The sequence below is a fragment of the Zalophus californianus genome, chromosome 2 (assembly GCF_009762305.2).
Source record: "Zalophus californianus isolate mZalCal1 chromosome 2, mZalCal1.pri.v2, whole genome shotgun sequence".
In the NCBI taxonomy this organism is placed as follows: domain Eukaryota; kingdom Metazoa; phylum Chordata; class Mammalia; order Carnivora; family Otariidae; genus Zalophus; species Zalophus californianus.
In genome coordinates, this window is record NC_045596.1 from 114969380 (window position 1) to 114982822 (window position 13443).

General features: G+C 36.9%; 1 pseudogene; it reads right to left on the reverse strand.

The window, feature by feature from the left end:
- Nucleotides 1-12347: 12347 nt before the first annotated feature.
- LOC113925487 lies at nt 12348-12710 on the reverse strand (annotated as a pseudogene).
- Between the last annotated feature and the right edge of the window lie 733 nt (nt 12711-13443).

Sequence of the window (13443 nt, forward strand, 5' to 3'; positions counted from 1 at the left end):
GATTTGTGACCTATGATATGATCAATTCTGGAGAATGTTCCATGGTCACTAGAGAAGAATGTGTATTCCATTGCTTTGGGATGGAATGTTCTGAATATGACTGTGAAGTCCATTTGGTCCAGTGTGTCATTTAAAGTCTTTATTTCCTTGTTGATCTTTTGCTTAGATGATCTGTCCAGTTCAGTGAGGGGGGTGTTAAAGTCCCCCACTATTATTGTATTGTTCTCAACGTGTTTCTTCGCTTTTGTTATTAATTGCCTTATATAATTGGCTGCTCCCATGTTAGGGGCATAGATATTTACAATTGTTAGATCTTCTTGTTGGATAGACCCTTTAAGTAAGATATAGGGTCCTTCCTCATTTCTTATTACTGTCTTTGTTTTAAAATCTAATTTGTCTGATATAAGGATTGCCACCCCAGCTTTCTTTTGGTGTCCATTAACATGGTAAATGGTTTTCCACCCCCTCACTTTAATCTGGGGGTGTCTTTGGGTCTAAAATGAGTCTCTTGCAAACAGCATATTGATGGGTCTTGTTTTTGAATCCAAACTGATAGCCTGTGTCTTTTGATTGGGGCATTTAGCCCATTTACATTCAGGGTAACTATTGAAAGGTATGAATTTAGTGCCATTGTATTGCCTGTAAGGTGACTGTTACTGTGTATTGTCTCTGTTTCTTTCTGATCTATGCTGCTTTTAGGCTCTCTCTTTGCTTAGAGGACCCCTTTCAGTATTTCTTGGAGGGCTGGTTTCGTGTTTGCAAATTCCTTTAGTTTTTGTTTGTTCTGGAAGCTTTTTATCTCTCCTTCTCTTTTCAATGAAAGCCTAGCTGGATTTAGTATTCTTGGCTTCATATTTTTCTCGTTTAGTGCTCTGAAAATATCATGCCAGTCCTTTCTGGCCTGCCAGGTCTCTGTGGATAGGTCTGTTGCCAATCTAATGTTTCTACCATTGTAGGTTACATATCTCTTCTCCCGAGCTGCTTTCAGGATTTTCTCTTTGTCTCTGAGACTCGTAAGTTTTACTATTAGACGTAGGGGTGTTGACGTATTTTTATTGATTTTGAGAGGAGTTCTCTGTGACTCCTGGATTTTGATGCCTGTTTCCTTCCTCACATTAGGGAAGTTCTCTGCTATTATTTGCTCCAATATACCTTCTGCCCCTCTCTCTCTTTCCTCTTCTTCTGGATCCCAATTATTCTAATGTTGTTTCATCTTATTGTATCGCTTATCTCTCGAATTCTGCCCTCGTGATCCTGTAGTTGTTTCTCTCTCTTTTTCTCAGCCTCTTTATTTTCCATCATTTGGTCTTCTATATCACTGATTCTCTCTTCTGCCTCATTTATCCTAGCAGTTAGTGCCCCCATTTTTGATTGCACCTCATTAATAGCCTTTTTGATTTTGACTTGGTTAGATTTTAGTTCTTTTATTTCTCCAGAAAGGGTTTCTCTAATAACTTCCACGCGTTTTTCAAGCCCAGCTAGTATCTTTAAAGTCATGATTCTGAACTCTAGGTCCGACATCGTACTAATGTCCGTATTGAGTAGGTCCCCGGCAGACGGTACTACCTCTTGTTCTTTTTGCTGAGGTGATTTTTTTCGTCTTGTCATTTTGTCCAGAGGAGAACTGATAAATGAGAGAACAAAATGCTAACAGGTTAACAACGTCCCCAGCAAATATACTCTATACAAATCAGAAAAGACCTGAAACCAGGGGAAAAGAAAGGGAAAGAAAGAAAGAAAAAAGAAAGAAAAAAAAAGAAAAAGATAAATACAAAAACAAAACAATTTGAAAAAACCCGTATATGATCAAATATGATCAGGCTAGTGCATAGATCAGTGCCACACACTAGATTTTGGGCGTATTTTGGTCTGTTAGAAAAAAGTGCCTCCTAAAATTTTAAAGGAAGAAAGACTTACATATGTACAAAATAAGGGTTGATACAATGAAGGGATGGAAGATGACGGTAAAGATGAAAATTATAAAAGATTTTATAAAAGGAATTGATAAGATAAGAAGTTGTTTGAAAAAAGAAAGAAGAAGATTTAAAAAAAAAAGAAAAAGAAAAAAAAGGGGAGAGAATGTGATCAGGCAGGAGACTAGAACAAAGCCATACACTAGTGATTTAGGGTATATTTTGATCTGTTAGAAGAAACTGTATCTCAAAATTTTAAAGAGAGAACAACTTATATATATATGCCAAAAATAAGGGTAACTACTATGAAGGGATAAAATATGACTCTAAAAATGAAAAATAAAAAATGTTTTTTTAAAAAAGGGGATTGATAAGATGTTGGTTGAAAAAGGGAAAAAGAAAAATAAAAAAAAAACCTTTTAAAAAATTAACTTTGAAAAACTAATGAATCATGGTAAAAAAAAGCCATGAATTCTATGTGCAGTATTCCCCTAGTGCTGGAGTTCTCCCGTTCTCCTTGATCGGTAAACTTGGTCTTGGCTTGCTGGCTGTTCCTGCTGATCTTCTGGGGGAGGGGCCTGTTGCCGTGGTTCCCAAATGTCTTTGCCGGAGGCGGAATTGCCCCACCCTTGTCGGTCCGGGCTAAGCAAGCTGCTCGGGTTTGCTTTCAGGAGCTTTTGTTCCCTGCAAGCTCTCGGTATAGGTTTGGAGGACCAGGGTGAAAATGGTGGCCTCCCAATCTCCACTTGGAGGAGCTGAGAACTCGGGGCCCCACTCCTCAGTGCGTCCCCAGAGAAAAGCAGTCATTCCCGTCTCCCTGGTCTCCGGCCGCACTGCGTGCTCACGGGGCCTGTGACCGAGCGTTTCTATCTCTGGCACTTGACCCTGTGTGGAGTCTCCAAACCCAGCAGATCCCTGCGGCGCGCTCCCACGCCGCTTCTCCTGGGGGAGGGAGGGGAGTGTCCCCAGATCTGCTGCTTGTTGGGTCCCTGCTGGAGGAGCAGTGGCCCGACTGTGCCACAGATCACAGTTTATGGCAACCCCGAGCTGAGAGCCCACGCCTCGGCTCCGTCTCTGCAACCAGCTTCCCCGCTCCGATACCTGGGAGCTCTGCCGCACTCAGGCCCCCCCATTCTTTCTGTGACCCCCTGAGGGTCCTGAGACCACACTGTACAACGAGGGTTCCACCCCCCGCTTAGCCACTGCAGCGACGTCCCTCAGCGGAGCCGGCTTCTAAAAGTTCCGATTTTGTGCTCCGCGGCCCTATCACTTGCCAGAAGCAGCCGACGGAGGCCCCCTCCCCTGCTGTCTATCCTCCCAAATATCGCCTCGGATTCACTTCTCCGCACGTCCTACCTTCCAGTAAGTGGTCGCTTCTCTGTTCAGAGAGTTGTTGCTACTCTCCTCTTTGATCTCCTGTTGAGTTCGTAGGTGTTCAGAATGGTTTGATCCCTATTCAGCTGAATTCCTGAGACCAGACGAAATCCAGGTCTCCTACTCCTCCGCCATCTTGCTCCTATATCCCCGTGACCCATTAAATTTTTAATAGATACTCCATCTAACTCCTCCTTTTTTAGTCATTTTTAACTAACTATCTGAAAACTTCTACCAGGTTTAATTGTCCCCAGGCTATTTCATACATTTTATTTGTATTGTTTACTTTCTTTTGAAATCTTATTTTTGCTTTATTTAACTCCATTCTGGGGAAGCTCAGCAAGGAAGTACTTCACAACATCTATCACATCATTCTGCCTATGTAACCTTATTCTGACAATAAGGTCACATAAGGAGTCCAAGCAATTGGAACCTCTTTTACCACATAATTTTTTATCAAACATCACTTAGTTCAAAGGCATAGAATTAGGGAATACTTTGGTATTATTATAAAATCAATCCACATATGTTTGCATTTTTCACATTTCAGCAGCCTCAGAAACAACATTCCATTTAATTGCTTAGGATGGATATGAACAATTTCCTTCCCAGGCTACAAATTATATATCTCCATTTTTATCTCACTCAACAGATTGGGAGTTTATCCATCTAGCTATATTTTTGCAAAAGTTGAAGTTAATGAAAATCCTGAGTAAGACCAAATGTGCCTTTTCATTTGGTAATATCTAGTACAAGGGAAATAACTCCCTGATCATCATTGCTGAGGATCTATTTCAATAGCATCTGTGATAGTATCCCACAATTTGAGTTGATTTTTGAATCAGTATTCCCATGTTTTAAGTCTCTTAATTCCCATCTCCTGTGACCTCTCTGATCTTTTCAGTGATTTATTATTGGATGAGAACCACATTTCAATCTAAGAAGATATCTGCCTATCTCTCATGTTTGTTCTTTTTAACACACAGGATCAGGAACTATAATTTGGAGGCCTTGGCAGCCTTAAGATTTTTATCAATTACTTTTGTTTTCTCAAAAGCAACCAAATTACCATACTAAGTGTCTGGACCTCCCCCTTGGTTTGAATGTATTTTTAATCCACTTAGCTACCCTCCCTGACCACCTATTATGGATCTACCACCTCTGATTTCCGTTGATTTGTGTTTCCTCCTTTCCGTAGTCACAATGATTGAGTGAGGACCTGAAAGCAGAGGTTGTCAAGAAGCCACTTGGCCTTTACAGATTCTCCATTCTGCCATTCCTCATCTTTTTCCCAAATCAAGACCTTAGCAATTATTTATACTATAGAGTCAAGAGTATTACAATTACCCTGTTCACACTACTAACAGCAGCAATTGAACAATCAATAATTGAAAGAACATCCACAGGGTAAAGTGGATGGAAGTTGTTCATAAAGATAAAGGATATGGTACAACAAGAGAAAGAAAGTACAGGAAATCATCTTAGGGTTCAGAAAACTTCCAAACACAGCCCCTAGGGATTTTTCTCAGTGACGTAGAATGTGTTTCATCTTCAAACTATGTGATATGCTTTGCTTTCTGGGGATCCAAAGCAAAGTTGTTAAAGGGATCTTCTAAAACCAACTAGGGAAGTATCTAAAAGCAGGCTGTGTAACCAGTTAAACGAGGTGTAAACCATTAATGTATACATTTTCAGTAAACAGTGGAGACAAGAGCATAGATTGTTTCCAGGAAAACTGTGAAATTTCAATCAAACATTAAAAAGTACTAGCTAGCACAATTTATTCTATCTTGGTCAAGTATTAGTTTCAGATTTTCTTTTTTTTTTTAAGATTTTATTTATTTGACAGAGAGAAACACAGTGAGAGAGGGAACACAAGCAGGGGGAGTGGGAGAGAGAGAAGCAGGCTTCCTGCGGAGCAGGGAGCCCGATGCGGGACTCGATCCCAGGACCCTGGGATCATGACCTGAGCTGAAGGCAGACACTTAACGACTGAGCCACCCAGGCGCCCCTGGTTTCAGATTTTCAAGCATTACCCAGTATAAGCATAGAGCTACCACAGGCCAGTTTTAAGGTAAATCGATTTTTACACACCTATTCTTAATTTGCAGAGATCTTCTGTTTATCATGAAACAGTGTTGAATTTTGTCAAATTCTTTTTCTGCATATATTGAAATAACTATGCCCTTCTTTATTTAGTGACATGGCAAACCAGATTGATTTTTAAAAATTGTTTTATTAGCCTTATTTCTTAAAATTTACAAGTTTACAGAAAAGTGAACAGAAAGTACATAAAACATAGACTTCCTGTATGTTCCCTTTCCCTCAACCCATAGTTTTTCCCCTACTATTAACATCTTGCACTGGCTACTACATTTGTAACAAGTGGTAATTCAGTATTGCTACAATACTATTAACCAAAATCCATAGTTTACATAGGGTTTATTTTTTGTGTTGTATAATTTTAGTAGGTTTTGCTACACACATAATGTCATTAAGTATAGTACAGAATAGTTTGAATATTATCTCCTAGCTTAACTTATTTGTCCCTTTGCCCTCTACTCTACCCTCAGCCCCCACCCCCTAAGCATGGGCAACCACTGTCTTTTTACTGTCGCTGTAGTTTTGCATTTTCCAGAAGGTCATAGAGTTGGAATCATATAGTATGAAGCCTACTCAGAGTGAAATTTTACTTAGCAATATTCATTAAATGTCCTCCCCCTATGTCTTTTCAGGGATTGAAAGCTCATTTATTTTTATCACAGAATAATATTCCATTCAATCGCTCGATATACCACAATGTATTTATTCATTCACTTATTGCAAGAATCTTAGATAGTTGATTGCTTCTGAGTTTTGGTGTTATGAGTAAAGGTGCTATAAACATTTGTATGCAGGACATAAGTTTGTTTGATTGTTTTGGATATGTTTTCAACTTCTTTGGATAAGCACCTAGGAGTGGTGCACAATTGGTGGATTATATGGTTAGACTCTGCTTTTAAGAAACTGCCAAACTATAATCCAAAGTGGCTGTACCATTTTGCATTCTCACCAGCAGTTGCTCCACTACCTCACTAACATTCAGTGGTGTCAGTGTTCTGGATTTTGTATCTCATTGTTGTGTTAAATGGCATTTCCCTGATGTCAAATGATGGGGAGCATCTTTTCACATGCTCATTTGCTATCTTTGTATCTTCTTCTTGAGGTACCTGTTATAATTTTTGGCCCATTCATTGATCAGATTTTAAGAGTTCTTTATGTCTTTGGATACCAGGTTGATTTTTGTATGTTAAACAAACTTGCATTTCTGGAATTCCACTGGGTTACAATATATTATTCTTTTTATATATTGTTGAATTAGATTTGCTAATATTTTGTTAAAGAATTTGCATTGATGTTCATGAAGCTATTAGTTTGTAATTTATTTTTGTAATACCTTTGCCTGGTTTTGGTACCCGAGAAATCTTGGCCAAATAAAATGAGATGCCTACTCATCTATCTCTGGAAAGTATTAATCTTGGCTTCATATTATTTGTTCCTTAAAAATTTGATACAATTCAACAGTGAACCAATCTGACCTTGGAGTTTTCTTTGTGGGAAAGTTTTTATTTTGATTTCAATTCCTTTAATAGAAATACAAGGATTAAGATTTTCTATTTATTCTTGCTATCAGTTTTAGTAATTTATGTCTTTCAGGAATTTCCTTCTTTTTGTCAATATTAGTCTAACATGTCAATAAAGTTCTAATATTCCGTCATATTTTTAATTTCCTTATGGCCCTTTAGTGGGGCCCACTCTTTCATTCTTGGCATTGATAATTTTGTTCTCTTTCCTTTTTTCTTATCATTCAGTGTAGGAGCCTCTCTTGTTGATGTTTTCTAACAACTTTGGACTTTCTTAATTTTTCTCTATTTTTCATCTGTCTTATATTATATTGATTTCTAATCTTGTCTTCATTTTCTATCCTACTTACTTGAATTTAATTGTTCTTTCTCTAATTTTTAAGGTGGGAGCTTTGGTCAGTAATTTTAGACTCCTCTTTTCCAATAGAAACATCTAAAGTTGTGCATTTCCCTTTGTTTCTATAGTTAAATGCTTTAAATTTTTAAATTTTTGATGCTTTTTTTATCATCCAGTTCAAAATATTTTCCCATTTCCTTTATTATTCTTTTTATAAGATATTTAAGTGTACTTTGTCTGATTTCCAGATATTTGAGGACATTTCTGGATGTTATATTTTATTGCTTTCTAATTTATTTCTTTTGTAGTGAGAAAAGATTCCTTGGGAGATTATTGTTTTTTAAATATATGGAGACTTATTTTAAAATGCAGCATAGTGTCATTCTTGCTGAATGCATTATGTGTACCTGAATGTGCATTCTGAAGTTAGTGGATATAATACTTTTTTAAGTGTTAATTAGACTAAGGTTGTTGATAGTGTCAATCAAATATTCTATATCCTTACTCATTATTTTTGTCAAGTTCCCTTTATCAATAACAGAAGTAAGGGGGGCCTGGCTGGCTCAGTCGGTTAAGCATCTGACTTTTGGTTTTGGCTCAGGTCATGATCTCAGGGTTGTGGGATTGAGCTACATGTCAGGCTCCATGCTCAGTGTGGAGTCTGCTTGAGAATATTTTCCTCTCACTCTTCCTCTGCCCCTCCCCCCAACTCACATGCACTCTCTCAAATAAATAAATAAAATCTTTAACACAGTTTATTTTTTTTTAAATCTCCACCTATTATTGTGGATTTATTTATTTCTCACATAGGTATTGTCAATTTTTGCCTCACATATTTTAAAGCTCTGTTGTTAAATGCATATATATTCATAATTGTTATATCTATACAATATATTGACTTTTCAATTATTCTATAAGGAAAATTGAGCTCTTATTGTTAGTTCTTGCCTTTTTGCAAGTTTAGTAGTATTTCCCTTTTGTTTGGATTGTTAGGCCTATTTATATTTAATATAATTATTAATAGGGTTGGTTGTATTTACTTTTGCCATTTGCTTTTTGGGAGGGAGAGTTACTTCTATGCTTTCATTTATTTATTTACATCATTTTTTTGTGTTGATCAAATTCTCTTGATTTGGGAAAATTTTTTAGGGGTTTCCATAATTTACATAAGTTTTAGGAATGCTTGGGGAGATCTCCATAACATAATTTATTGAAAAAAAATTTAGAACAGTGTATTTATTATGGTATTTTGACAAAAAAAGTCCAAAACATTCTATATATATTTGTGTACATATATGTATCAATATTTATGTTTCTCTCTATACACACATGTGCACACACATACACATATGGGTGACACAAAATATGGAAGAATATACAGAACATTTGAAAGAGGACAAGAAGGAAGATGATAAGTAAAACATACAGGTTAGGAGAATTTCTTCATTGGAATTTTACCATATACAATAATTATAGAAATACTATAATATCAGTACTTAAATTATTATGTATATTTTCAAAATTACTTTTAGTTGATAAACATATGTCCTTGCTTTCATATAAATATACATATACCTGCACATGCAATATGTGTATGTGCATCCACACAAGATCAAATGTGATTTTATTTATCTGAAAAGATGGCTTCAGAATCAGTTTCGGCATATTGGTTTTGTTACATATTTTAATTACTGTTAATGGAAAAAATAATATAACTTTTCTCTTTAAATTTTTTATTGTTATGTTAATCACCATACATTACATCATTAGTTTGTGATGTAGTGTTCCATAATTCATTGTTTGTGCATAACACCCACTGCTCCACGCAGAACGTGCCCTCTTTAATACCCATCACCAGGTTAACCCATCCCCCCACCCCCCCTCCTCTAGAACCCTTAGTTTGTTTTTCAGAGTCCATCATCTCTCCTGGTTTTTTCTCCCCCTCCGATTTACCCCACTTCATTCTTCCCCTCCTGCTATCTTCTTCTTTTTTTTTTCTTAACATATATTGCATTATTTGTTTCAGAGGTACAGATCTGTGATTTAACAGTCTTGCACAATTCACAGCACTCACCATAGCGCATACCCTCCCCAGTGTCTATCACCCAGCCACCCCATCCCTCCCACCCCAACCCCCCTCCAGCAACACTCAGTTTGTTTCCTGAGATTAAGAATTCCTCATATCAGTGAGGTCATATGATACATGTCTTTCTCTGATTGACTTATTTCACTCAGCAAAACACCCTCCAGTTCCACCCACGTCATTGCAAATGGCAAGATCTCATTCCTTTTGATGGCTGCATAATATTCCATTGTATATATATACCACTTCTTCTTTATCCATGTTGATGGACATCTTGGCTCTTTCCACAGTTTGGCTATTGTGGACATTGCTGCTATAAACATCTAGGTGCATGTATCCCTTCAGATCCCTACATTTGTATCTTTGGGGTAAATACCCAGTAGTGCAATTGCTGGATCGTATGGTAGCTCTATTTTCAACTGTTTGAGGAACCTTCATACTGTTTTCCAGAGTGGCTGCACCAGCTTGCATTCCCACCAACAGTGTAGGAGGGTTCCCCTTTCTCCACATTCCCGCCAACATCTGTCGTTTCCTGACTTGTTAATTTTAGCCATTCTGACGGGTGTGAGGTGATATCTCATTGAGGTTTTGATTTGGATTTCCCTGATGCCGAGCGATGTTGAGCACTTTTTCATGTGTCTGTTGGCCATTTGGATGTCTTCTTTGGAAAAATGTCTGTTCATGTCTTCTGACCATTTCTTGATTGGATTATTTGTTCTTTGGGTGTTGAGTTTGGTAAGTTCTTTATAGATTTTGGATACTAGCCCTTTATCTGACATGTCATTTGCAAATATCTTCTCCCATTCTGTTGGTTGTCTTTTGGTTTTGTTGATTGTTTCTTTTGCTGTGAAAAAGCTTTTTATCTTGAGGAAATCCCAATAGTTCATTTTTGCCCTTGCTTCCCTTGCCTTTGGTGATGTTTCTAGGAAGAAGTGCTGCGGCTGAGGTCGAAGAGGTTGCTGCCTGTGTTCTCCTTTAGGATTTTGATGGACTCCTGTATCACATTGAGGTCTTTCAACCATTTGGAGTCTATTTTTGTGTGTGGTGTAAGGGAATGGTCCAATTTCATTCTTCTGCAGGTGGCTGTCCAATTTTCCCAACACCATTTGTTGAAGAGACTGTCTTTTTGCTATTGGACATTCTTTCCTGCTTTGTCAAAGAATTGTTGACCATGGAGTTGAGGGTCCGGTTCTGGGCTCTCTATTCTGTTCCATTGATCGATGTGTCTGTTTTTGTGGCAGTACCATACTGTTTTGATGATGACAGCTTTGTAATAGAGCTGGAAGTCCGGAATTGTGATGCCGCCAGATTTGCTTTTCTTTTTCAACATTCCTCGGGCTATTCCGGGTCTTTTCTGGTTCCATACAAATTTTAAGATTATTTGTTCCATTTCTTTGAAAAAAAGTGGATGGTATTTTGATGGGGATTGCACTGAATGTGTAGATTGCTCTAGGTAGCATTGACATCTTCACAATATTTGTTCTTCCAATCCATGAGCATGGAACGTTTTTCCGTTTCTTTGTGTCTTCCTCAATTTCTTTCATGAGTATTTTACAGTCTTCTGAGTACAGATCCTTTGCCTCTTTGGTTAGATTTTTTCCTAGGTATCTTATGGTTTTGGGTGCAATTGCAAATGGGATCAACTCCTTAATTTCTCTTTCTTCTGTCTTATTGTTGGTGTATAGAAATGCCACTGATTCCTGTGCATTGATTTTCTATCCTGCCACTTTACTGAATTCCTGTGTGAGTTCTAGCAGTTTTGGGGTGGAGTCTTTTGGGTTTTCCACATAAAGTATCATATCATCTGCAAACAGTGAGAGTTTGACTTCTTCTTTGCTGATTTGGATGCCTTTGATTTCTTTTTGTTGTCTGATTGCTGTGGCTAGGACTTCTAACACTATGTTGAATAGCAGTGGTGATAGTGGACATCCCTGCTGTGTTCCTGACCTTAGGGGGAAAGCTCTTAGTTTTTCCCCATTGAGAATGATATTCGCTATAGGTTTTTCATAGATGGCTTTTATGATGTTGAGGTATGTACCCTATATCCCTATACTCTGAAGAGTTTTGATCAAGAAAAGATGCTGTACTTTGTCAGATGCTTATAATGTAACTCTTTTAAGAAAATTAAATAATCATCAAAACTCATTTAAAAATATTTATTGAGTACCAGACAATCTTCTAAATTATTTGTGTTGTTTTATGAAAATAATTTGGGGAATAAAAATGCAAATTAAGGTAATTGTGTAACTTCCTCCTTGTCTTATGTATTTTACCATGCAAAAATAATAGAAAAAATATATCTTTCTCAAATATAAGTAGCTTCTTTATCATAAAACTAAAGCAATATCATTGGCATAGAAAACAATATTCATCTCTCCAAACTAGCCAATGCTGCACAGAAAATAAAAGTAGCTTCTATTTTCTTAAAAGACTTGTTACTTTTCTTTAGCTAAATAAGTGACACAATTTGAAAATGGCTTTTTGTTGTAAAACAGTAGTATATAGTCTCTTGATGTATATAGTTTTGCTTGGTAATTGTGGGTCTATTCCAACATATATGTACATGAATTTATTATTTATATTAAAATGCCAAATAGCCTCAAAGCAGCAAAAGCTAGAAAAAAATTAATGTCAAAATATACATGTCAATAATTTAGATATTATTTCTATGGTCCCACTGGATTTATTTCATATGGGAAACCAACTTGATTCTTTAAAAAATAAACTGAAAAATTGGATCAATTGAAGTTTGAATTAATTTCAATGCTCAAAGCAAAATTACATCTGAAGGACAACATTGCAACTACTGCAAATAATAAAAATGTATAAATTTGGCATTTATTATTTTTGTAGAATACTCATGTAAAGTAGCCGATAATCTTTATTTTGAGTAGAGTAAATGTATTAATAGTTAGTCCTATTTATGAATTCCACTCAATAGAATTAAATAAGTCCATGTTGAACATATACAATGTACAGAAACTTAGCTAAATACTGCAAAATATAGAGATGAGCATTCATCTTTTATTGGATGTTAATATGAAAGGATTCAAGGGTGCCAGGCAAAGGTCATGGTCAGGAATGCCAAATGTGCCTCCACACTGGGCCCTCTTCAAGTGGTACTTGCATAGCTGCTCATGTTTGAGTTCCTTGTAACAACGACAGTAGTTGAAAAGCACATAAGCTGCCAGCACCATAGAAATCCCAGCAATGCCTCCTTTCTTCACATTGACATACTTGTTGTAATACCGCTAGTAACCTCTTTGAAATGTTCCAGCAATGGCCTTAAGGGTGAAATCCGGCATCAGTATCCAGCTGGGCAGCTCTCCTAGTTTCACATCCATGAGCATATTCTCCTTCACTGGTATGACTGATGCCATCTTGGAGTTCTGGGTCCATAATATTAAATATAATGATAATCAGTGATACTGGAAATTCAAACTGCTATAACTTTTTGGAGAAGAGAAAAATCACATAAAGTTGGATGGGACAGAAAATTCTTCAGTGTGACAGAAGTGATAGAAGGAGAGTGGAAACAATATGAGGATAAGAGGAAAGCAGACAGATGCCTACTCTGCCAGTTTATTTATTAATATTAATGACAAATCTGATTTGTTGATACTCTGTACTTCCTTTTAAAGATGAAGCTTAAAGAATTGAAGTGAATCTCCTTTCCAGTATTTAGCTGAGATGTTTGGAGACAGGGACCCACAAATATTCCTCTTGGACAACTAATAGGCTAGCTATTTTTCTGTGTCCTCCTTTTTCTTCTGAAACAAATCTCAAATAGCTAAGCTATTTTTGAAACAGTCTAGGGAGTGGAACAATTTCCTATTTATCAACATTCTTGTTTCTGTCAGACACAGATACAAGCCTATTTTACCCATTGTACATCCTTTTTTGAAATAATTTTGCAGATCATTACCTTGAACCACTGTGAAAAGATTTTTTAAAAGATAATAATCAGAAAACTATGGATTTAACAGGTTATTTTAATGTTGGTGTTTCTGATCCATTTTCACACTATTTCAGAAGTTGGTTGTGGTAGGCATCCTCTAAGATGGCTTGCAATGATCCCCACCCCTTGGCATTCATGCCCTTGACTTTTTTTCT